This window comes from Aedes albopictus, chromosome 1 (assembly GCF_035046485.1).
Source record: "Aedes albopictus strain Foshan chromosome 1, AalbF5, whole genome shotgun sequence".
Taxonomy (NCBI): Eukaryota; Metazoa; Arthropoda; class Insecta; order Diptera; family Culicidae; genus Aedes; species Aedes albopictus.
Window position 1 is genome coordinate 196245306 of NC_085136.1, and position 26345 is coordinate 196271650.

The window sequence follows — 26345 nt, forward strand, 5'->3', positions numbered from 1 at the left end:
CGAAATCCAGCCAATTTGTCTGTTTTGCGGATGACATGGATATTATTGCCAGAACATTTGGAACGGTGGCAGAACTGTACACCCGCCTGAAACGTGAAGCAGCAAAGGTCGGACTGGTGGTGAATGCGGCTAAGACAAAGTACATGCTGGTAGGTGGGACTGAGCGAGACAGGACAAGCCTTGGCAGCAATGTTACGATAGACGGGGATACTTTCGAGGTGGTAGAAGAATTCGTCTACCTCGGTTCCTTGCTAACGGCTGACAATAACGTGAGCCGTGAAATACGAAGGCGCATCATCAGTGGAAGTCGTGCCTACTATGGGCTCCAGAAGAAACTGCGGTCAAAAAAGATTCACCCCCGCACCAAATGTACCATGTACAAGACGTTAATAAGACCGGTGGTTCTCTACGGACACGAGACATGGACGATGCTCGAGGAGGACCTGCAAGCACTCGGAGTTTTCGAGCGACGGGTGCTAAGGACGATCTTCGGCGGCGTGCAGGAGAACGGTGTGTGGCGGAGAAGGATGAACCACGAGCTCGCTGCACTTTACGGCGAACCCAGCATCCAGAAGGTGGCCAAAGCCGGAAGGATACGGTGGGCAGGGCATGTTGCAAGAATGCCGGACAACAACCCTGCAAAGCTGGTGTTTGCAACTGATCCGGTTGGCACAAGAAGGCGTGGAGCGCAGAGAGCACGATGGGCGGACCAGGTGGAGCGTGATCTGGCGAGTGTTGGGCGTGACCGAGGATGGAGAGCTGCAGCTGCAAATCGAGTATTATGGCGGCAAATTGTTGATTCAGTATTATCATGAATTTGATGTGAACTAAATAAATGAAATGAACTTTTTTTCTAGATTTTTTAGCTAAGTTCTATAAAAAGCAGTTGAAGGCTTATAGAAAATGGGTCATATTACCGCTCTCATCTTAACATTTGGTCGACTCAACTTCCAGCGACACTGCCGTAAGTTTATATTCATTTTTTAGAAAATTTCGCAACTTTGGGTTAAGTTTACATACAAATTTTTTTGAAAAAGTTTCTTTTAAATCATGTTCAAAGTTTCTTTGACTTATTATCTTTTGAATGAAACCTAGGGTTTTGAAATCGGACGCAAATTGGCGGAGATATGGGCCTAAAAAAATGACATGTTTTTGAGGGGGTGACCCCAAACTTTTGAACGGGAGTGTACATTATACATAGTATGTTAGCCGAGTCAATGCGTTGCGATATAATATCATTTCCATATTTTAATGAGACCATTGCGAATTCGCGGCGCTTTTTCAAAGTCTGCTGAATATCTTGCTTATAGATTGTGTTATCATGAGCAACGAATTTAATTCATTTGGGGATGAACCTGCCTCGGGCAGAAAATTCCCATAATAAAGGGTCATTAATTATTATCGAATTTAATCAATGGAAAGTAGATTCTTGGGATTCCTTCAGGAATTCCTCCTGGAATTCTTTCAGAAACTTCTCCAAGACTTCTTCCAGGAACTGTTTACAGATTCCCTTAACCGTCGAGCAGTCGCGTCTTCGACTACGTGCAGCGACGTCATGCTCACGATGTGTACCACATGCGCGCAGTTTTTATGGTGCTTGTACTCTGTACACGACGCGACCGCTTTCGGATTAAAATTGATCTTGGGATTGCTTCCGAGATTCTTCCTGTTTTTTCAGGAACTCTTCCGGGGATTCCTTAAGGAACTTGTTTTTTTTTGTGTATTTTAACGTTTGCCAATTCTACACTCCCTTCAGGAACTCCTACCGGGATTCTTCTAAGAGTTCTTCTACGTGCTCTTTTTAGGAATCCTTTAGGATTTCCTCAGGAATTTCAAAGGTTTCTTCACAGTTTCGATTTCTTCAGTACTTCCAGGTAGGATTTCTTCAGAAACTCCTCCTTGGAGTTCTTCAAGACTTCTCCCTGGGATTCCTCCAAGGATTCTTCCAAAAAATCCTCCAAGAATTCTTCCAGGATTCCTCTGGGAATTCCTGCGTGGATTCCTCTAAAAATCCTCCCAAGCAACACACATGTTATAATAGAGTTACGACAGCGCAAGTTTTGGTTGTATAGAAGTTAATTTTACGTAATTCTAACATTGTGTTGAAATAACGTAAAATAAACTTCTATACAACCAAAACTTGCGCTGTCGTAACTTTTATATAACATGTGTGTTACTTGGGCTACAGGGATTCGTCCATAAATTCCTTTAAAATTCCTCAATAGATTTTTCTAGGAATTCCTCCGAAGATTTCTACAAGTATTTCTCTAGAGATAATTCAAGGAATTCCTCTAGAGATTCCTCCAGGGATTCCTCCAGGGATTCCTGCAGGAATTCTTTCAGGGATTCCTCAAAGGATTCCTTCTGAAAGTGCTCCATTGAATTTTCAAGGAAATTCTCTAGGAATTCCTCCAGGGACTTTTCTAGGGATTTCTCCAGGGATTCCTCATGGAATTTATACAGGGATTTCTCCAGGAATTCCTACAGGCATGACTCCAGGAATTTCTCCAGGCATTCCTCCAAGAGTTCCTCCTGGGATTTCTACTGGTATTCCTTTGGATTTCATTCAGGGACTCCTCCAGGAATATCCTCAAGAATTCCACCAGGAATTACTCCAGGAATTCCACCAGGAATTACTCCAGGAATTCCTTTAGATATTCCTCCAGGAATTCCTTCAGAAATAACTACAACAACTTCTCCACAAATTTCTCCAGGAAATCCTCTTAGCATTCCTTCAGAAATTTCTCCGGAATTTATCAAAGAATTATTCCAAGAACTCCTTCAAAGATTCCTGCATGAATTCCTCTCTAGATTCCTCTTCAAATTCCTTCAAGGATTTCTTCAGGAAGCCTCCAGGAAATCCTTTAGAAATTCCCCCAGGAATTTCTCCCGGAATTTACCCAGGAATTATTCCAGGTATTCCTCCAAGCATTCCTCCATGATTTTATCCAGGAATTGCTTCAGGAACTCCTTCAGGAATTCTACCAGGAACTCCGCGAGGAATAACTCCAAATATTTATTCGAGAATTCCTCCAGAAATTTATCCAGGGACTTATCTAGGAATTCCTTCAGAAATTCCCATAGAAATTCCTCCTCCATGGATTCCTTCAGAAATTATTTCAGGAATTTATGCAGGGATTCTTCCTGGATTTTTTTCAGGGATTTCTCCGTGAATTCTTCCAGGATTTCCTCCAAGAGTTTATCCAGAATAATTTCTACCAGAGATTCCTTCAGAAATTTCCCCAGGAATTCCTCTTAGGATTCTTCCAGAGATTCCTCCAGGAATTCCTCCGATGATTTCTCCAGAAGTACCTCCAAGAACTCCTCCTGGAGTTCCTCTGGAAATTCCTCTGCGAAATCCTCTAAGGAATTTATCTAGGATTTTTTTCAGAAATTTCTCCAGGGATTCCTCACAGATTTACTCTAAGGAATCCTCCAGGAATTCATCGAGTAATTCCTTAAGGATTTCTTTCAGGGTTAGCTACAGGAATTCATCAAAGAATTTCTTCAAGGAGTCCTCCAGAAATTTCACCTGGAAATCCTACAGAGATTCATCCAGGGTTTCCTTCGGGAATTCCTCCAAGGATTTATCCAGGAATTCCTCCAGAGGTTTCTCAAGGAATTCATCTAGGGATTGCGCTAGGAATTCTACCACAGGTCCCGCCCAGAATTCCTCGAGAGATTCCACCAGGAATTCATCTAGGAATTTATCCAGGGATTGCTCCAGGCATTCGTCTAGAAATTCCACCAAGGATTATTACTTTCCAAATTACTTTTTCAGAAATTCCTCCAGGGATTCCTCCAAGAATTCCTCTAGAGATTTCTCCAGAAATTCCTCCAGGTATACTTTCAGAAATTCTTCCAGGGATTCCGCCAAGCATTTGTCGAGAAGTACCTCCAGCGATTTCTCTAGGAGTTGCTTCAAGGATTTCTCGAAGAATTTCTCTATGGATTTCTCCAGAAATTCCTCCTGGGATTCCGCCAGAAATTTGTCCAGTGGTTCCTCCATGCATTGCTCCTGAGATTTCTCGAAGGCTTTTCCATGAATTCTCCCAGGATTTTTTCCAGGAATTTCTCCACAAATTTCTCTGAGGATTCCTCCAGGAATTATTGCAGGGATTCCTCAGGCATTTTTCCAAGAATTCCCCCAAGCATTCTTCCAAGAATTTCTTCAGAAATTTCTCTAAGGATTCCTCCAGGAATTCTCCAAAAGATTTCTTCAGATTTTTTCCAGGAATTGCTTCTAGATTTCCTCTAGGAAATCCTCCATGAATTCATCCAGGGATTCCTTCAAGATTTCTTCCAGGGTTTGCTACAGGAATTTATCCTGGTATTTCTTCAGGGAGTACTCCAGGAATTTCTCCTGGAATTCCTCAAGGGATTCTTCCAGAGTTTGCTTCAGGATTGCCTTCAGAAATTCCTCCAGGAATTCTTTTGGCAATTCCTCTACGAATTTATCCAAAAATTTCTCTAGGAATTCTTTTTTATTTTTTTTATTTATTATTTTTATTTTTTTTTCTAGGGATTGCTCCGGAGTTCTACCAGAGGTCCCTCCCAGAATTCTTCTAGAGATTCCACTAGGAATTTATCTAGGAATTTATGCAGGGATTGCTCCAAGCATTCGTCCAGGAATTTCTCCAAGGATGCCTCCAGGAAATCCTTAAAATATTGTTTCAGAAATGCCTCCAGGGATTCCTTCAAGAATTCTTCTAGCGATTTCTCAAGGAACTCTTCCAGGTATACTTTAAGAAATTCTTCCAGGAATTTCTCCAGGGATTTCTTCCAGCGATTCATTAAGGAGTTGCTTCAGGGATTTCTCCAGAAATTCCTCCAGAGGCTTCTCTGAGGATTCCTCCAGCAATTCCTAAAAGAGTTCCTCAGGCATTTTTCCAAGAATTCCTCCAAGTGAATGCCAAATAAATGTCCACTAAAGATCTGTGTTTGTCATAAAGACAGTGGTTTTCAGATTTTTTTCTAATGTCCATATATAATGTAATTAAAAATTTGTGGGGGTGGGCCTGGCCCCTAGCTCCACCCTCCTCCAGCTATGCCAATGCTAGTACGCATAGTAGGATAAATATATAATCTCTAGTGCTGTAAATTCACGAATTATGGTCAAAATTGTCATTGGCGGCTGACATAAGAGGCCAAGGTATGGGACACATGCCCTATCAAAACAGATTAAAACAATGGTCGCAGTGATGGAAATACCCGACACTAGTGTGGGGCTTATTTTAAAAAATCTCTCCGGGATAGGATTTTCCAAGTGGAAAGTGATCTATTAGTCGAATTAAGTGAGCTGTACAAAAATTAGGGATATCGGTTGATATTTAGGGGTGGCGCAAACGGTTCAAGTGAAATTTTTGCTAGAACAAACCTTCAAAAAACATTTCAAATATAAGTTAAAAGAAAATCGTGTTAAGTACTGATCCTTTGACTCGACTAAAGTACAAGACACTGAAGACGACCTTACAGTTGAGGTCGAAATACGTATCTGTCAAAGGATGCAAACTCTTAGTGGAATTCAAAGGAACAGTACTTAACACGATTTTCTTTTTACTTACAGATATTCCCTTAACAAGCCCAGGTTCATCATCATTTCAAATTTAATTTTCATACATTTTTTTTCTATACTAAATCGGTGATTCTAGAACCCGTTTGGACCAAATTTGTGCTCAAAATTGCGATATCTCGACTGGTTTCTGAGATATTAGAAAAAATGTCGTATTTCGGATAGCAAAATATGACATTTTTTCAAATATCTCGGAAACCTGTCGATATCGCAATTTTGAGCCCAAATTTGACACAAACGGGTTCTAGAATCACCGATTTAGTATCGAAAAATATGTATGAAAATTAAATTTGAAATGTTTTTTGACGGTTTGTTCTAGCAAAAATTTCATTTAAATCCTTTGCGCCACCCCTAAATATCAACCGATATCGCTCATTTTTGTACAGCTCACTTACTTCGACTGGTAGATCACTTTCCACTTGGAAAATCATATCCCGGAGAGGTTTTTTTTTTAAAATTGGGGTGGGGCTTATTTGACCCGACATGGAATAAAAAAAAAGGTGTGCTATTCCCAAGCCCCACATATTGGTTATCTGTTCAATTCCGCTAGCCTTGGTCAACCACGGACTAGCAACTACGGTCACCATCGCTCATGCTCACGCTCATGTTCGGTTGGCCAATGTTTGTACACGCACCCTACCTATAAGATTCCACCTTAAGATAAATGGGAGCACGTCCAAGTGCATTTTTTACTCGCGTATTCAAGAGCACGGATCTCGTTATCCGCAAAACAAATGGAGCTACATATTTGACCACAATTAGCAATTACAGTATGAAACCCCTTACCTACTATTAGTACCGACTAATTGTTTTCTTTGTTTTGTAATCAATCATGGACATTGGACACCCCTATGCAAAATATAGTTCAAAAAGCGAGATTTTTTCAACGTGTTGTACAAAATACAACAGTGCGATCGCTCGAGGGTTAAGCTGGATAAGAAACCTGCTTAACATAAATACCGTTCTCATGATTCCGGGACAGAATTGATATAAAAAATAAAATATATGAATTGCTGTTTTGATTGCGATGTCAGTATATTAAATCAATAGAGCGATTCCATATCGTTTCAGCAACGAGTAATTTTCATATATTTTTATTTGGATGAAACCTTGCATACAAGTCTTTGGGGGAGAAAAACGCCGTTTTGCATACTTGGTTCGCCATTTTGAATCTAGTCTTACTTATGAGAAGGGCCTATGAAAAATGCACATGATATCTTAAAAAAATTGTATCTCGAAAACGGTTTGTACGATCGGTTTGGTGTCTTCGGCGAAGTTTAGACAATTGTTGGTTCCATATAGCACCAAATATGCACGGTAAAAAAAAGTTTGGTTTTTGTGATTTGAACTAAAATATAGATTTTCCCTTAAAAGTGACATGTCAATATTTTTTTAATTATCCTTATGTTATAGCTGACTGAAAATGCTATCTAGTGCACAGTGGCTTGTTCTGGAGAAAAATAGGTTACAATGAAAAAAAAAAAATGTTTTAAAAAATTACCATTTTCAAAAAAAGCTATTGAGCGATTCCAAGCAACAGCATCAAAATTGAGGAAATTTTTCAATTCATGATTTTCTATTGAACTGAAACTTTGCACAGTTTTTCAGTTCCATTTCAATCGCCATTTTTCGATATCAAATTTTTATTTTGAATCACGACTAACTTTTTAAAAGGGTGTATGTGAAAATGGTTCAAAAATATTCAAAAATCTGCACAGCCAAAATGGTTCGTTCGATTGCTATGAATTTTTCAGCAAAGTTAGATAACTAAATGGTATTTCCTAAGAAAATATACACTGTGAAAAAACATCTTTTTTAATATTAAAAAATATCATTTTTGTCACAAAAACTCAAATATCTCAAAACCCTATCTTTTTACCATCGTAATTTTTTTGGGAAAGACGGTCCATTGTATTAGCAATCTACCATAAAAATTTGGTGATGGTAAACTAATAAACAAAAAAGTTATAACATTTCAAACATTTCACTATTTTCACATTTGGTAAATATTTTTTTCTGTGTAAATTATTTCGGTCAGAAATCGCAGTTTGATGCTGATTTTATTGTTCAGCAAAGTTAGATAACTAAATGGTGATTTCTAAGAAAATATACACTGTGAAAAAAAATATTTTTTTAACATTAAAAAATATCATTTTTGTCACAAAAACTCAAATATCTCAAAACCCTATCTTTTTACCAACGTAATTTTTTAAGGAAACCGGTCCATTGTACTACTGCAGTAATTCTGAAAAGTGACGTAAGCGCCATTCAAAATTTCGATATTTTTTGGTATATTATTTATAATATCTGGGGTGAGAATAACACTGTGGTATTCCTGCTGTATTAGAATGCAAGATCTAATCGTAATCTATCATATTTGGAAAGAAACTTAAAGGATGAGCAAGAGTTTTATGCATAATAACCAAAAAATGGGCCAAAACTATCAATGTCGCTTACGTCACTTTGCAGAATTACGGCAGATTAGCAATCTACCATAAAAATTTGATGATAATAAACTAATAAACAAAAAAGTTTTGCCAATTCAAACATTTCACAATTTTCACATTTAGTAATAATTTTTTTTTTAGTGTAAATTATTTCGGCCGGAAATCGCAGTTTGATGCTGATTTTATTGTTAATGGCCTTGCGTGAGTAGAACAAGCTGTTTTTATTATGTATTATGTATATTATATGTACAGTAATGTTCCGATTTTATCACGCCCTCCGCGCATTGATCGTTTATTCATTAATTTGCTGTTACATTTGAGGACAAGTGTTTTCCCTTTTCTTCAAGATGAATGGTGAAAGCGTGTTTTGCAACGTTAAAAATATTGAAATGGGTATAGATGTTGAAGTATATTTCAAAGCATTTTTGAAAAGGGGCGTGATTATATTGTTTAAACAGATGTCGCTGATGGTATGGTGGCATGACTCTCTGCACTTAGCACTTCTGGCAATTTCTCAGATGGCTCGTCTGTCAAAGTCTAGACGGCAGGACGTGCAAATGCGTAAATTTGTATTCAATTTGGGCATAACCAGTTTATCTATGGTGCTTTCGGTGAGATTTCGTAACTCTTTTGAACATTTTTTTTTCATCAAACGGTCTACAAGAGAGCGTTGAGTTGAAGACCTTTGAGAAAGCGATTGTTCATGTTGTTCGTTAGATTATAATAAACAAAATCACTTATTAGTTTTAACTGACCAGTTTGGTGTTGTTTACTTGGCTGAAGAAAAAATTTACTATAAAATTTTTAATATCCATAGCGGTAGTATTTTTTTTTGCTTTTTCGTGAGCATTGTCATGGTATGTATACAGACAAACAAACGTAACACTGACGAAATTTTCATTGACCACGCCTTTAACGATCATTTTGAATCTTGGTTGTGGCTTTTATGACCAGAAGAGTGCCCATCGTTTTTCTTTGCGTTTGACGTTTCACACTAGCGCCTTCTGATGACGATATTGCACAACGCAGTGTTTCGTGAAACATTTCCACCAGGTGGTGGTAGTGGGAACTGGGCGATGGATTTTCACGAAAATTGTTCTTGGCGTTTTGTCTGTTTGTCTGTGGTATGTACCTCTCATGCATTTGTTGTTGTTGAAGTTACTCGCATTCTTCCGATCATAAAGTCTGTTCTCTAAGAGGTAATTTTTTTGCAGATCAACTAGACGTATACGCGAATATATAAAACTTTTATTATGCAGCTTTCGTCTTAAAAATAAGTTTAATTCCATTTTTCTTATGATCAACAGCTTTTCAACGCTATCAAGGGAACTTTTCAACAGTCACGTACAATAAAAAGTATGACACTCTCAATATTTTTGATCACAACACTGGATCGCGTCTAAGTTTCAAATAGATACTATAGTAATTATGAATAATCAAACAAAAATATCATGAAAACAACTTGTTTAATTCAGGCGGTAGCCTTTACAATAAAATCAGCATCAACATATAATTCTCGAAATAATTTACACAGAAAAAAAAATTTTTTGTTACTAAATGTAAAAATTGTGAAATGTTTGAAATGTTATAACTTTTTTGTTTATCAGTTTACCATCACCAAAATTTTATGGTAGATAGCTGATATAATGGGCCATTTTCCCTAAAAAATTGACGTTGGTAAAAAGATAGGGTTTTGAGATATTTGAGTTTTTGTGACAAAGATCATATTTTTTTAAAGTAAAAAAAGAAATTTTTTACAGTGTATATTTTCTTAGGAATCATCATTTAGTTATCTAACTTTGCTGAAAAATTCATAACAATCGAACAATCCGTTTTTGCTGTGCAGCTTTTAGAATATTTTTGAACTATTTTCGCATACACCCTTTTGAAAAGTTAGTCGTGATTCAAAATAAAAATTTGATATCGAAAAATGGCGATTTAGATGAAATTGAAAAACTGTGCAAAGTTTCAGATATTTTTGAAATGGTCGCTCAGGATCGACTGACATGACTCCTTGGAACGCCTCTATTACGAAAAGTCAAAAAAGTTTGTCGCCCTAATTTTATGAAAGTTCATACATCAAATTTGCAAGCAAAAAGTACTTCGGTAACATTTTTCTAAGATGCACCGTTTAGAAGATATTACTAATATAATATTGATTTTTTTTTCTTTTTATTTCTTATTAAGAAACGGTCATTGACGGAACTAGCCTCGTTATGGCCAGCGTGGCCATGGTGGACTAGTTCCAACAAAGACCATGTTTGCAACCACCAACTGTATGTAGTACAGCTAACTGGTATCTAATTACCTGTATCTAATACTTGTTAGCACGTTTTCAGCAGAACGCACCAAAAATCACTTGAAGAAATCATTGTTCCTGATAGTGGGATTTTGTAACTTGTTTTTCAAAATACTTCTAAGGCAGAGAATTCCACTCAAATCTTTAAGCTGTCAGTGTCATTTTAACTCAAAATTTTCCAATTTTTCCGAAAAAAATACTTTTGAAACTGGAGAAACACGGAGTACATCCGAAAAGGGCTAAAATTTATTAAGTTACCAAAAAATCAATATATAATTAGTCCACTGTTGAAAATGCTTTGACATCCATGTGCACAACAGAACATGTGCTCGATGAACAAATTGAGATTTGAAATTATGAAAAGAAATCCACGTACCGTAATCCGGGGTAACATTGATCAGAATTTTCGATCTTTCTTGAATAATTCTCTTGTTAAAGCAAACGTTACATATTTTATACTTTTAAAACAAGTACGGGCCCTCTAAGTATGTGTTAAGCTACTCGAAAAAGTATTGTGAAATTTTAAAACATGTTTAAATAAGCTTTTTAATCTAATTTTTTATTTTGTTGATTTGGGGTAACATTGATCATGTCAGTGATCAATGTTCGTTAGTGTTGAAAATACCCTTACTTACTAAATTCGGGGTCGCTGAATTCGAATATGTTGTCCAAATTCTTACAAGTTTTGCACTTTTTAGGTTATTTAAAGATTAAAATCCTCTAAACTGCGAATAACGCCTAAAGCTAGGAAATGGCTTAAGAAATTTAATGTCTTCTTTTAAAAAATCGTATATTTTATTGAAAGAGAGCACTTTTATAGAAGTTTCACTTATTTAATCCAACTCCAGGATATCGTATTGAAGTAATACAGTGATTTCGAACCTCATATTGTATCTAGTATTCATGCCAAGCATGAATGTTTGACAATGTATCTCATGGCGTTATGAAACACAGTTTTGGAAAAATACCTTAATTTCAATGTTTATGTAATTCAATTTTCATGAATTACATGTCATTTAATAGCTAAATAATAGCAGATTACGATATACCATTCGATAGCAGAAACTGATTCAATGTAAAATGCTAGTTTGAACATTACATGAGGTCGGTCAAGCCGATCAATGTTACCCCGTTGATCAATGATACCCCGTATTACGGTACTCCGGTGAGACTCGAACTCACGACTCCCAATTCGCTAGACGGGCGCTTCTATTCCTTCAAGCTACGGAGTCACTCGACTATCTCCGTCGCCAGCAGGCCTAGAACTGAACTCGATTCCACAATCGCACAAGGTTATCTTCTTTTTACAATCCAAACCCCCTTCGGATGGGATTAGACAACATCTAACACATTGTCTGATCAGCATGGCTTGGTCAGCCAAAGCAAAATCAAGAAATTGACATTTGTAAGGTGCTACGGTCACCCTTACCGTATTCGGTCGGCCGAGGACCGACCCGTCGAGAGTCCGACTGCACACTTATTGCCATACCAATAAGTGATTGGGAGGCAGTGCCCGAAGCTCTCGACAATTAAAAATAACTTCCTCTCCCGATTTGACATACATGTGCACAACAGACAATGTGTTAGATGTTCATCTAATCCCATCCGAAGGGGGTTTGGATTGTGAAAAGAAGATAACCATGTGCGATTGTGGAATCGAGTTCGGTTCTAGGCCTGCTGGCGACGGAGATAGTCGAGTGACTCCGTAGCTTGAAGGAATAGAAGCGCCCGTCTAGCGAATTGGGAGTCGTGAGTTCGAGTCTCACCGGAGTACGTGGATTTCTTTTCATAATTTCAAATCTCAATTTGTTCATCGAGCACATGTTCTGTTGTGCACATGGATGTCAAAGCATTTTCAACAGTGTAATTTCCAACATGGCTTGGTCAGCCAAAGCAAAATCAAGAAATTGACATTAAATTAGTAATATCTTCTATACGGTGCATCTTGGAAAAATGTTATTGAAGTACTTTTTGCTTGCAAATTTGATGTATGTACTTTCATAAAATTAGGGCGACAAACTTTTTTGACTTTTCTTAATAGATTTTTTTGAAAATCGTAATTTTTTAAAACATTTTTTTTTTTCATTGTAACCTATTTTTCTCAAGAACACACCACTGTGCACTATATAGCATTTTCAGTCAGCTATAACATAAGGATAATTAAAAAAATATTGACATGTCACTTTTAAGGGAAAATCTATATTTTAGTTCAAATCACAAAAACCAAACATTTTTTTTACCGTGCATATTTTCTCCATATAGCACCAACAATTGTCTAAAACTTCGCCGAAGACACCAAATCGATCGGACAAACCGTTTTCGAGATACAATTTTTTGAAGATATCATGTGCATTTTTCATAGGCCCTTCTCATAAGTAAGGCTAGATTCAAAATGGCGAACCAAGTATGCAAAACGGCGTTTTTGTTCCCCAAAAACTTGTATGCAAGGTTTCATGCAAATCAAAAAATACAAAAAAATAAAAACTGGAAAAATTTCCCACTTGTTCGTGGAATCGCTCAATATACATATAGCATTGTAAGAGTTTGTACTTTTTATAACCATCGATAATTTTGTTTTGTTATCCAACGCAAAGATTCGTTTCTATTTTTGTTTCTCGAGTCATAACATTTGATACATTTTGCCAGTAAAAAGTGCAATAAGTGGTACTCACAGAGGTTCAACCTTGGACAACAATATTTTTACTGCGCCACTATACCGTTGTAACAGTTCACCCAGATGTAAGCCATTGAACCAGGTCAAACAAGAAGTCAATTTCTTTCATATCTCTCTTTGGCCTTCCTTCAAAACAGTCAGTGCATTGGTTGCGAATCTGAGATATCGAAATGTGTTTTGGATCTTCACGAGTTTATCACCATCAACATGTATGGAAAAAGTTTTCGATTGATAGATGATGTGGTAATGTGCAAATTAATTTATAAATAGAGTAATTGTTATTGGACTGTCCATATGAACCATGCAGACATTTGTAGGGAGGAAGGAGGTCTGGCTAAAATCGACACTGAAAAGTAAATCAAAAGTTTGTATGGATCAAGATACGGATGAAAGTTTATAATAAGATGGGTTACATTTCGATTACGTGGTGAATGAATGGTCTCTGAAGTCGTTAAAAGTATCTTCAAAAATGCAATTTAAATAACCCCACGCTTACATTTAATTAACTTCATTTATTTGATTTTTATTATTTGGCAACAACAAATATTGAAATCGTCAATGAGTAAAAATATTGATAGTTAACAAAACCTGAACTTGAAAATATGAACATGGCGTTTATGAGAAGTTTATTTCCACTTTACATTTTTTGTTCCCCATTATTTGTTTGCTTTCGAGTGTAATTTATGGTGATCAAAGTACGTTCAGCTTTCTTTTTCTAATGTGTCGATACTTTTGCAAATTTTCCATTAGAAGAGTCAATTAGAGTACAAAAACAACACAATTTGTACGAATTAATAATAATACTTACTATTCCTCTTTTAGAACCTCAGGAGAAAGATTCATGACAAATATAAGTTACCTGAAAATAACGAGAAAATGTAATCGATTAGTCAGTCACTTAAAATTATAAATTTGTTTCAATAATGTTGACAATAATTTGTCAATTTTGTTTAGACTTTGATTCACTTAACTGTTATTTTATTACAAATACAAATACAATATACAATTACACTTACATTAGCGTTCAAAAGTTGGGGTTGACCACCTCCAAAACATGGTATTTTTTCGTTGATTTGTGGATGATTTCAAAAGTTTAGGTTTCGTGTAAAAATTATACATAATAATAAACTATATCCGAAGATAATTTTGTTTAAATGTTTTACAAAAGCTTTACCTAAAGTTGCAAGATTTTCTAAAATATAAATTAAAACTCAAGGCAGTTTCGATGAAAAGTTTGGTGTAAAAAATTGAAGATAAGGGTGGTAATATAAATTATTTTGCTTTTAACGGCCTTTTACCGATTATAGCGAAAAAATGTAGAAAAAGTTATTCGATATGTAAACTATCAATCCTAGGAGGATGTTGGGGTCAATATGACCTATATAGGCTCGCTGAACGTGCACTACGCCATCGTGGTACGCTTGCGTAACATCTTGGGAGGGTTAAGGTCATCGACCAGTGGAGTAATGCGGGGCAACAGTTCGCTCGGGGTAATAGTTCGCAGTGGGTCTTTTTCTCTGCGCACAAGTTAAGAACCCCAAAAAAAACCTGTATGGGATAGGCTCATTATCAGATCAGTTACTCATCAACAAAAATTGGAACGATTTCGTTATGCTGTCGCAGAGTTATGCGGAAAACTGTGTTTCTAGCTGTTTTGATCTAATTTTTGGACCTTTCAGAATAAAAATTTATAGTGACAGGAAGAAGAAGAATCTCATAGCCTCTTGATATCGGAGAATCGTTATTCCATAGTAGTTCGAGAGAGACAATCGAATTACCAAAAAAATAACTTGTGCTATTTGCATAGGAATTTGCATAGGAACATGTCTAAGGCCTCACCAGTGGGGCAAAAGTTCACAGTCGTTGGGGCAAAAGTTCGCATCTAGAACATCAATATAATTATAGAAGCTATGGAGCAATGATAATTTCATATAAAAAGTATTATACATGTATAAAATGTGTAGTGTGTACCCTTAAATCGTTCCGATAGAGGGTTTGAACATGGTTTTGAAAGAAAATCGTTTAAAAAGGCTAGAGTAAGGTGGGGCAAAAGTTCGACCCTAGTTGAAAATTATTATTTTTTTTTAAATCGAATCAGATAAAAATAAATGAATATTGTGTGGTGATTCTACCATCCTTGAGCTAAAATTGTGCTGAACGAAGTTATGCCAAATGTCTTTTCAGTTTTGAGTTATAACACTTTTTGTATGTGTGTGTCTTATTCGAACTCTTGCCCCGCCATACTGGGGCAAAAGTTCGAATCTAGTGTTTATGGGATTTCGCTAACCGAAGCACACTTTTTTGACACTTTGGTTAAAGGAATATCTAAAACCAATTAATATTTGATGTTGGAATTGGAATACACATTAAGGTTCGATCAGGATTTTACACAAATTAGGGTTAAATTTACTACACCAAAAATTAGTAGTTTTCTGCCAAATTCAGATAAAACAACATTCATTTTCAATTTTGATCGAATTTTCTCACTGATTCCATAATTTTTAGAGATAATATGTACATTTTGCAGAATTTTAGGGTGTTACCTAAAGTTGCCACATGACTCGATCTCTTGCCCCACAATTCGTACTTTTGCCCCACTTTGTGTAAAATATGATTTCCAAATCTTTCTTTCAAAAAGTTATACATGTCAAAGCATCTTCAAAATATACCTAGTTAAGCCCCAAAATAAAATATCGAATTCGATTTCATTAAAATTCCATTCCATGCGTTGGAAGGACCATCGCGTAATACAATTTTTTGATCAAAAACTAACATTTTGTCAAAACTTTTCGAAATATTGATCAATTTTCATAATTTTTGGAGTGAAAGGCTCTTTACCTAAAAAGGCTTCGAACAACCTTGACACCCAAAAGAAATAATTTGAATTGAGTTCAAAATCTTCAAAAGAAACTCTTGCCCCACTTTACTCTATCGTGTTTGCCTATTTAAAACAAAAAATGAAAAATGGATGAGAAAACATTTTCGATTTTTTTTTCGCCATGTTCGTGTTACATATAAAAAGTTTTGAGAGTCATACGTTGATCTACTTTATTGGGAACTTTCATAGCTTTGTTTGTAAATTCACAGTCACGAGCTGAGAAGAATTAAAATTGAGAGAAAGATGATAAATGTATAAACAATGTACTTTGCTATGTTCTACGAAACTTGTTGAAAAGTTTTTGGCTGATACATTATAATTGCTTATATTCGCATAGTTGACATGAGCGTCACTGATGTTATCAGCTCACTTTCTAAATTTTAACAGTGAAATAGTTACAATTTCAAGATTTTTTCCACGTTGATATCAACCTAAGTGTTAGATGTTGTGCTCTATTGAATAAAATTGGTAATAAATATGCCCATGCGTCAAATATTATGCTGACTTTGCCAATGATGTTACGTCGACTATGCGAACATGGGCAGATACCGCAGGATGATCCAACAAATTTGATCGATTACAGATTACATGAATGATTTAATAACTAAATCATTGTTTTTATAGATGTTTCCACTGGGACAGTAGAAAGTGTAGAACGCTAATAGAGACTTTCCACGAAGCAATACAAAATCTAACCGAATTCTTAAATTTTGCCTCTTTGATTCGCCTAAAATTTCAAACAGCTATTCTAATTAACCTTTGCGTCCTAACGTATATTGCGCACTCAAAATTTGACAGTTATTTTTTCAATTGTGGCATATCCTCGGTAGATCGATCATAGCAGAACCTAAATAAGGTCTTGAATCTCTTAACCAAGCGTGTTTTCACGAATGGAAATCAATTTTGAAAATTGGGACGGAAATCGTCCAAAGGTTTATACGAGTAACCAATTTATCATTTTATAACTTTTTATCGAGTCACGACTAACATTTTAATAGGGCCTATGAAAAAACGGAACATATGAAAATAAACAAATATATGACGGAAACGGCTGGTATGATCGGTAAGGGGTCTTCGGCAAAGTTGTAGATTCATAAGTGGCGGTTCTAGTTAAAATACACATTGAAAATTTTTGTTTATCTTCTAAAATTGGATTTTGCTACTAAAAAGTTAATAATCTCAAAAAGCTATTTTATGAAAACCGGTGAAACTATAGAAGAAAATCGGTAAAATCTAAGGAACCGGTGAAACCAGACAAATTTAATACGGGAATACTGTGAAAATTTTATACTACAGATCGGTGATGGAACTATTTTACCGAACTTTCTGCATAATGCGTTTGACAGCCATGTAGGCTCTCTTGTACAGTAGTAACAAGTGTTCCCGATCAAAAGGTCGTGAATTCTATTCCACGGTGGATGTTTTTGTGTTAACAGGAGTTTTTGTGTTGGCATAAAACCACTGTTAGTTTGTAAAAATACTGTACTTTCGGTAATATTTACGGTTCATTTATGTATAAATATTACCGTACGTTCAGTGATACCCACACTTCATTCGTAGAAAAAATGCCGCACGTCCTACAATTTACTACACATCCGACATTTACTGAATTCCAAACTCTGTTACGTACCGTAAGTTAAATTTTCATTTCCGAGCCCTCTTAGAAGCTCCCGGTGCGACTCGCTTGCCTGATAGGTGTTCTACTTTTCGTTGTAGCACTTGATGAAGCCCACCCAGCCAACACACGATCGCATAAGATGTTGAATAGGATGCTAAAGTGGAGGCGATATTCGTATAGTTTACACGCGGTCAATTGGAAGCATGTACGTATATGGCCTCCACTTTAGGATCCTATTCAACATCATATATGACTTCGTGTTAACTGGGCAGGGGTGGGCTTATAGTCTTAGTATTTTGAGATGCTAACTGCAATGTAAGAACGAATGAGAGACCGTGTTATTTTGTTATCTCCCGTCTCTTTCATCATCGCTCACTGATAGACGTAGTGGTAAATTGAATCGATTGATTATATACGATAATTATCGTATGTAATAATGCAGCTGTACCCGGCAAACTTTGTCTTGCCTACTGCGTTTTTTGACGTTTCAAGTTTCTATCCAAGACCAAGTCCCCGATCACAAAATGTATGGAAGATCGATTTTCAAAAACTCTCAATATTTCCATGTTTTTTGCCTCATGAACCTTCCTTGGGTGAAAACTCACAGAACAAAACTAAGACGATCAAAATCGGACCTTCAGTTCGCGAGTTAGGGGCTGTCCATAAACCACGTGGTCATTTGGGGGGTGTGGGGCGGTTCGGCCAATGACCATTTTGTATGGACTAATAAAAAATTTTGTATGGACTAATGACCACGCGAGGGGGGGGGGGGGTTGAAAAGTCCCAAAAAAATGACCACGTGGTTTATGGACAGCCCCTTATGCGCGGTCCCACGTATGCCACTACATTTTTATATATATAGATATCGTATGTAATAATGCAGGTGATGAACAGGGCTTTTAAATAAATGACAAAATCCCGTGTTTATAATATAATACGATCAAGCATGGTAAATATTCCGGTCACAACAGTACTTTTCCCGACCTCGGAAAAAGAAAGAATTACATATAAAAAACAAGGTCAAAATGATAAAAAATCTATATTTTCAACAACAATCAATAAAAACATCATTGAATGAGTAAATATAGACTGTTTCAGAAATTATAAATACACTTTGTTTATTCAATTAAATGAACTGTTATGATGATTTTTACCAACTTGTTTCAGAGTATAGCATATTGTACTCCATATATTTATATTTCCTTTCAATTGTCTTGATATTTTAAAGAACAGTCGAGTTCTCTAACAAATAACTTAATTTTTCAAATTTGCATTTGCACAAAGGTGTTTTTTAATGATTTCAACATTATTTATCACTAAATAACAAAAATTATCTAAATTTTTATCACATTCGCTTTCTCAACAAGTTGTCTAAGTAATGCCTGGATCAAAATTTGGGAAAACTCGATAAAGGCATTCCCACAACATTTTTTCGGAGATCATGTTTCTTATTTTTTGAGGTTTTCTACGGAACATAAGAACTACCACACAGTTTCTTAGCTTTCCTGAACACATTTAATCTAAACAAACTTATTTTTTTTAGCTCATTCGATCCTACAGATGGCAAAGCTTGTCATACCATAAAAACGAATGTAGTAAGCAGTAATTAAGATATTCGTTTGCTTAACATTTGTTGCTACTGGTGTTGTTGAGAAATTTGAAACAAAACATTTTGTATTGCGAAGGCCCTTTTTGGTGGTTCTTGATCAAATATTCCAGTAAAAATTACTCTTACCAATCGAGAAATATATTTTATTATCGATACAGCCATTTTTATTGTGTTTGGAAATTAAATATTATATCTGTGAGATTTTTTTCTTTTCTACTATGCTACATTTTTGGCCACTTTGTGCAACTTCAAGTTTTAATCATCTAGTTTACAGAGCCCTATGTTTTAACTTTTATCAGAAACATCAACAAACTTGGTATTATTTGCTTCGTTAGCAAGTTTACTATAAGAGCTAGAAGAAACTTTTTTGGATATTATGCTGAAAATGAAATGGCAATTGATCGTTAGTGTATTTATAATTTCTGAAACAGTCTATATGTATTCTTGTACCATCATTTATAATTTGTACCGCCAAACGGGGTTACTTGCAAAAGCGGTGTAATTTGCAACACGATTTTTTTTATCTAGTTCATTTATTTGGGGCTCAATCTCGTATAACGCTTTACGGAGCCGAGGATCTTTCTTTGTACTTAATAGTATACATTACCCGAGCAAAGTTTCATAGCAACCGGATAACATACTGTGTTATCTGATATCAAAAATAATTAACTAAATTTGTTCTCATTGTGGCTGAATAAGCAGGCAACATAACAAACATCATAACAGCCAAGTATATCCGTGATACCAATAAAATATCTCATTATGTTATCAACAAAGGCATCCTGATAACAACTTCTGTAAATCTATCAATTTTGAACTTTATTTGTTATCAGAAAGATATTTGCAACGGTCATTGATAACTAACTTCCGTTGTTGTTGTCGACGATGATGCCCCCAGTTTGACAGTTTGACAAATCGATAACACAAAATTGTAAAATGAGTTCTGGAGCGAACACTAGTTATCAGTTTGTTACTGCTCAGTTATTGTACTTTGCTCGGGTATACAGAGTAATAACTTTTTAATGATATCTGTTAGTAATGGGTGGAAGCCAGGGTACTCGTGGCAGCTCGAGGTTAGAATGTCACATTTTGAGGGATGGACAGGGTAATGATTGGGCCAAAGGTTTCACTGCTGCTCATCCGGGGGTGAATCGCATCTTGCTAGCGAATTCGGTGCCTTGTGGTGTTGGTACCAACTTGTTGTGGGACTTGGACAAAACAGAGAAAAAAAACTGGAGAAGAAAACACAAGCGAATTAAGCTTTTATACCAGCAGAGCGAAGAAAGTCGAAAATACATCCCATATATGTGACATCGCGGGTCCCCAACACATCTCTCACAAGAACAAAGGGTTGTCTACCTCGGGCCTCAAGGGTATCCAATAGTAGCGCTCTGGAGGCGTCATTATCCGGGCATTGCCAAACTACGTGGTCGATGTCATCATAACCGTAACCGCACTTAGTACAAACATTGCTCAACGCGAGGTTAATCCTGTGTAAATGCGCGTCTAGCGAGTAATGGTTGGACATAAGTCTTGACATCACGCGAATGAAAATGCGACTTACATCCAGACCATACCACCACACTCGCAAAGAAGCATTAGGAATAATGGAATGTAACCACCGCCCAGCTGGCCATCTCGCCAATCATTTTGTCAACTTTGAAGAGAACTCTGGCGAACAAAATGGAAAAAATCATCATGTGAAATTCTTCTATCATAGATCTATTTATTTATTTATTTATTTATTTATTTCGTCAACCGACGTAGACTAGTACATTTACATATACATATTTTTTGTTTCTTAATGCTATAGTTTAGTCTAAGAAATACATAAAAAATATTAAAAAATTAAATTAGGATAGGTAGTATATTTATAATGTTTTTAGGTGTTGGGACTTCGAAGACTGTAAAAGTATTTTCTAAGGTTATGCCGAGACATTGTAAAGTCAATGTTTTCGCAGTGTTGATTATAAATGTCCATCATTCGATTAAGAGGCCCAAATTTGGCGTAGTTTGTTCTACGGTGGTTTGTTATGAATATGTTTTGATTTCGTAGTTGCCGAGAAGGTATGTAAAAATTTAATGAGGATAAGATTTTTGTTGAATCAATACGTTGTGAAACGATATCGTTAACAAAAGAAACCATTGCAATTTCACGCCGCTCTTTCAATGTTTGTATGTCGATAAGCTTGCAGCGTGCTTCATATGATGGAAGTGGAAATGAAGTCCAATCTAATTTACGAAGAGCATATAATAGAAATTGCTTTTGTACTGATTCTAATCTTTCTTCGTGCGTGATTGAAAAAGGAGACCATACAATGCTGCAATATTCCAGTATTGATCTTACATATGCAATATACAGAGTTTTGATTGTGTATGGGTCATTAAAGTTGTAGCAGAAACGCTTAATAAACCCTAGCATGTTATTAGCCCTGTGAATTATTGTGTTGTAGTGGTCTACGAAAGTAAGCTTAGAGTTTAAGATTACTCCTAAGTCTCTTACTCTTTCACATTTTTCCACATTTTGATTTCCTAATGCAACTGAAATGTTTGGTGTTGTTCTTTTTCTGCTAAATGATATTAAGTTGCATTTTTTTTTACATTTAATTCTAAAAGGCTTTTTTTGCACCATACGTAGAATATGTGAATTTCATTGTGGAATACATTGATGTCTTCTTCATTTCGTATTTCCAGAAAGAGCTTCATGTCATCGGCATAAATTAGAACTTTTAGTTTGTTTAAAATGAAGGAAATGTCGTTTACATACATAATAAAGAGAAGAGGTCCTAAATGAGAGCCTTGGGGGACACCTGAAGTGACTTGAATTGGGTTTGACTTGTTTCCATTGAATTTAATTATTTGTTGACGGTCAGTTAGGTATGATTCAAGCCATTTCAGGAGAATTGGCTCAATTCCGATTTTTTGTAGTTTGAAAAGTAGCATTGGTAGGGTAAAAGCTCCCTTAGTGGAGGTAGTACCAATAGTGGTGGTAGTGCCATGTTGAGGCCATTAGCAAGCTACAGGGGTGTTTGCATGGCACCCTACCGGCCGACAAACAAGCCCTACGCCGAGACCCGAACAAACCTCATCCGCACTACTCCGACATGGCTACACTTACCTACCTATGTTATCATTGTCATTCTATTATACACAAAGAACACGCATTGTTATGGTTTACCTCTCTATGCATTGTTTCCTTTTGTTCGAATTTTGTATAACAATTAACACAATATTGTATTCAACATTTCCATGCAACAATACGATAGCAGAACATTCTTTGTAATAACAATAGGGGACAGCTGATTATAAATAGGTAATCATTTATTGTACGAGTCAGTCTGAAATAAATTGTTGAAGAAGAAGTTTCTCTTTTTTTTAACCTTCCGGATAGTATCCGCGATAACATTTGGCGCTGTAGACAGGATGCTAGTCGGAACTAGCATCCAGCGAAAGTAGTCCGTGGAAGTGTAGTATCTATCAGTGAACGCGTAGTGTGAAGTGTGGAATCTCCTGAAGCATACTAACTGGATTCGTCATGCCGATACTCCAGTTGGCACCGATCTACAGTGAAGCTGCAACTCAAACTCTCCATTTGGTTGCACAACAACCATGCTCATCGCTGCGCATCCGGTATTCAATACGACCAGCCGGTCGTATCATTTCGTCCACGTAAAAGCATACCCGTCGTTCTCCTTCTTCACATTATTGGTCATCGTCCACGTTCACACAAATCATACATCGCCGAAGCAACTGTACGACAAACACAGTAATTGCCTACGGGATGACAACAGCTATTGCCGTTGGAGCAGCTTCAACGCGCGCAGCAACTCGTTGCCAGAAGCTTTTGCCTCCATGTTTGCTCTTCAGATCGCATCAATCTCATCACCACCATCGCCAAGCAGGTTTGTCCTCGACAATTCGTCGTGCGAAGTCACTGCTTTCACATGGTGTACGGCACCTGCCAAAGAACCGAACGTCATCTTCATCATCGTTGAAGCCACTACGTCAAACATACTCTTTATTGCACATAGTGATTGCCTTCAAGATGAGCTTCAATAAAATCGCGACTCTATCCATTCATCGGAGCAGTTCCGGTGTGTGCAACAATCCGTTGTCCGGAACTTTTGCCTCCGAGAATGTCATATTTCTCATCCTTCATTCGCAACATCGAACCAGCTTTACCCAGTGCTTGTGCCTTAAAGTGGGACATCGTTTCACCTTCTCTCCTTCCACGGAGCGTTTTGTATCGCGCAACAGTTCGTCACGCGAAACTACTCCTCTGAACCGCCGAAGCGGTCCTTATCAACCAGCGATCAGTGCCTTCGGGATTCTTCATCATCTCCAGCATTGCTCATCTCCGAAGCAGTCTGTAACATTCACTGACACACTGAGTCTTCGTATTATTCTCCATCTTTCGGAACGTCAACTCCATTCATCGAGTATGATCATCAATGATTCATCATGTAGGCGCATTCAGGAAAACTTCCCATTCAACGTTATCTTGTTACTCAACACAGTCTGCATCGATCATATCATGGTGGGCGGCTTGCCATTTCAAACCGAATAATCATTCGCGATCATGCCTACATCATCATGCAGTCATCAACATCACCACTACATCAAACAATTGGCATCACCAAACAATCCGATCGCTCAAGGTGGGCGGCAACTCATCTTCAGGCTACCAGCATCTCCTCACTCATCAGCACAAAAATTAGTACCCAATTTGGTGGGCGGAATGTTGAGGCCATTAGCAAGCTACAGGGGTGTTTGCATGGCACCCTACCGGCCGACAAACAAGCCCTACGCCGAGACCCGAACAAACCTCATCCGCACTACTCCGACATGGCTACACTTACCTACCTATGTTATCATTGTCATTCTATTATACACAAAGAACACGCATTGTTATGGTTTACCTCTCTATGCATTGTTTCCTTTTGTTCGAATTTTGTATAACAATTAACACAATATTGTATTCAACATTTCCATGCAACAATACGATAGCAGAACATTCTTTGTAATAACAATAGGGGACAGCTGATTATAAATAGGTAATCATTTATTGTACGAGTCAGTCTGAAATAAATTGTTGAAGAAGAAGTTTCTCTTTTTTTTAACCTTCCGGATAGTATCCGCGATAACATGCCATTTTAGCACTATATCGAACAAAAAGCTTGCAAATGACATTTTTAATAGATGCATCATAACTAATTAATAACATTAATTCAGTTTTGTGTTTAGGATTTGCCGAAAAACCTATTTTAAACAATTATTTTCCATAAAATTTTTGCTCCTTTGCACCTATAGTGGTGGTAGTGTTCCTATAGTGGTGGGTCCCATAAGAATTCAATGGGATGCGCCACTATAGGAACCAAAGTTTTACCTCCATAATAGGAACCGTGTACCTATAGTTGGTGCAAGTGATTTATTAGCAAAAACTGAAATAAACAATGGTTTTTACATTTTTCCTAGCAAATTTATGCGAAAAACTACCGATTAACGTTTTCAGACTTTTTATTTTGTGGTATTATCAATTTTATTCAATTATTTTTCTACAAGGAGCTACTAATAGCACCACTATTGGTACATTTACCCTATGTCAATGCGATCAAATGCCTTACTAAAGTCCGTGTAGAGAGCTTCCACGTGGTTTGCATTATCCATTGCGTTTAATGAATAGTCTATGAATTGCAGTAAATTTGTTGAGGTCGACCGACCTTTGAAGAAGCCGTGTTGCATATCAGTAATTCTATTTTTGGTTTAGAGAAATAGTTTTTCGTTGACAATTGCCTCGAAAAGTTTCGGAATGCAAGAGGCTATACCACGATAATTACGTACGTCTGATTTTCGGCCAGATTTGAAAATAGGTACTAGAAAAGAGCTTTTCCATAGTTTTGGGAAATTACCAGATTCCAGCGACATATTAAAAAGCCAAAACAAGGGAGCAGTCAGTTCCTGTGCTAAAGTTTTCATGAATACTGGGGGATCCCGTCAGGACCAGGACCTTTTGAAGCGTCTAGATTCTTAAGAGCATGTAAAATATCCTGCACTTGGAGTTGGTTTACGCCAATGTCCCTAGGGAATTCTGGGTAAAATGCAAAATAATCGCGGTCACGATCTTCTTCAGAAAATGTTGTATAGATTTCTTGGAAGAAATTTGCAAAAAGATTGCAAATTTTTTCCGAGTTATCACCAACAGATTTATCAAGATGCATAAGGGATGGAAAATTGTCAGATTTTAATTTGGATTTTACGTAGTTGAAGAAGTTCTTTGGACAGGACTTTATTTCGCTTTCAGTTTTTGAATTATATTCTTCAAATGCATTACTGATGGTTAAGTTCAGTTGCTCGCATATATCCAAATAATTTGCTAGATTTCATTGGTATTGTGTGTCTTGTAATTTTTATGGGCTTTTTGTTTGCGGTTCTTCAATTTCACCTTCCTGTGCGCCCACCTTTGCGAGAGAGTCCGCCTTCTCATTGCCATAAATTGAGCAATGTGAGGGGACCCATACAAAGGTAATCTTGTATGATCATTCGACCAGTGCACCCATCTGCTCCCTTATTTTTGTAAGAAAGTAAGATGAATGTTTTACAGGTTTCATCGACCGGAGTGCCTCAATCGAACTAAGGCTATCCGAGAAGATGAAGAAATGGTCTACGGGCATGTTTGAAATCATCCCCAAAGCGAAATTGATTGCTGCCAGCTCAGCAACATAAACCGAACAAGGTTCCTGAAGTTTGCGGAAGGCGGTGAAATTTTCATTGAAGACACCGAAACCAGTGGATCCATTTATGCGAGACCCATCAGTGAAGAATCTCTTACAGGAATTGACATTTTGGTACTTTTCGTTAAAAATGCGAGGAATAGATATACATCGAAGTTGATCTGGTATTCCATGAATAGCTTGTTTCATGGACAGATCGTATTTAACAGAGGTACTGTCATTAGTGAAGTGTACACGGGGAGGATTATAACTTGGTAGGCTTATGTCAGATGACATGTAGAACAGATGAATTCTCATGAATTTTGAATTTGCAACACGATAACATGCCTTAAATTTCAACTTTTTTCTCATGATAGTTGTGTATTTGGAAAAAAAAAATGGAAAAACATTGGAAAAGGTGTTGCAAGTTACCCCGTTTGACGGTACCAAGTACGTAGGTAGGGATTTAGGACCCTATTACATATAAAAAAAAATCATGTAGTAGAACTTCAGATTCGCATCTGAGGGCAATGTTTGA

General features: G+C 36.8%; 1 protein-coding gene across 1 annotated transcript in view; it reads right to left on the reverse strand.

Annotated features, from left to right (window-relative positions):
• Positions 1-26345, reverse strand: part of LOC109397238 (proline-rich protein 36) — a 191455-nt gene that overhangs the window by 60155 nt on the left and 104955 nt on the right. The window lies entirely within an intron of this gene.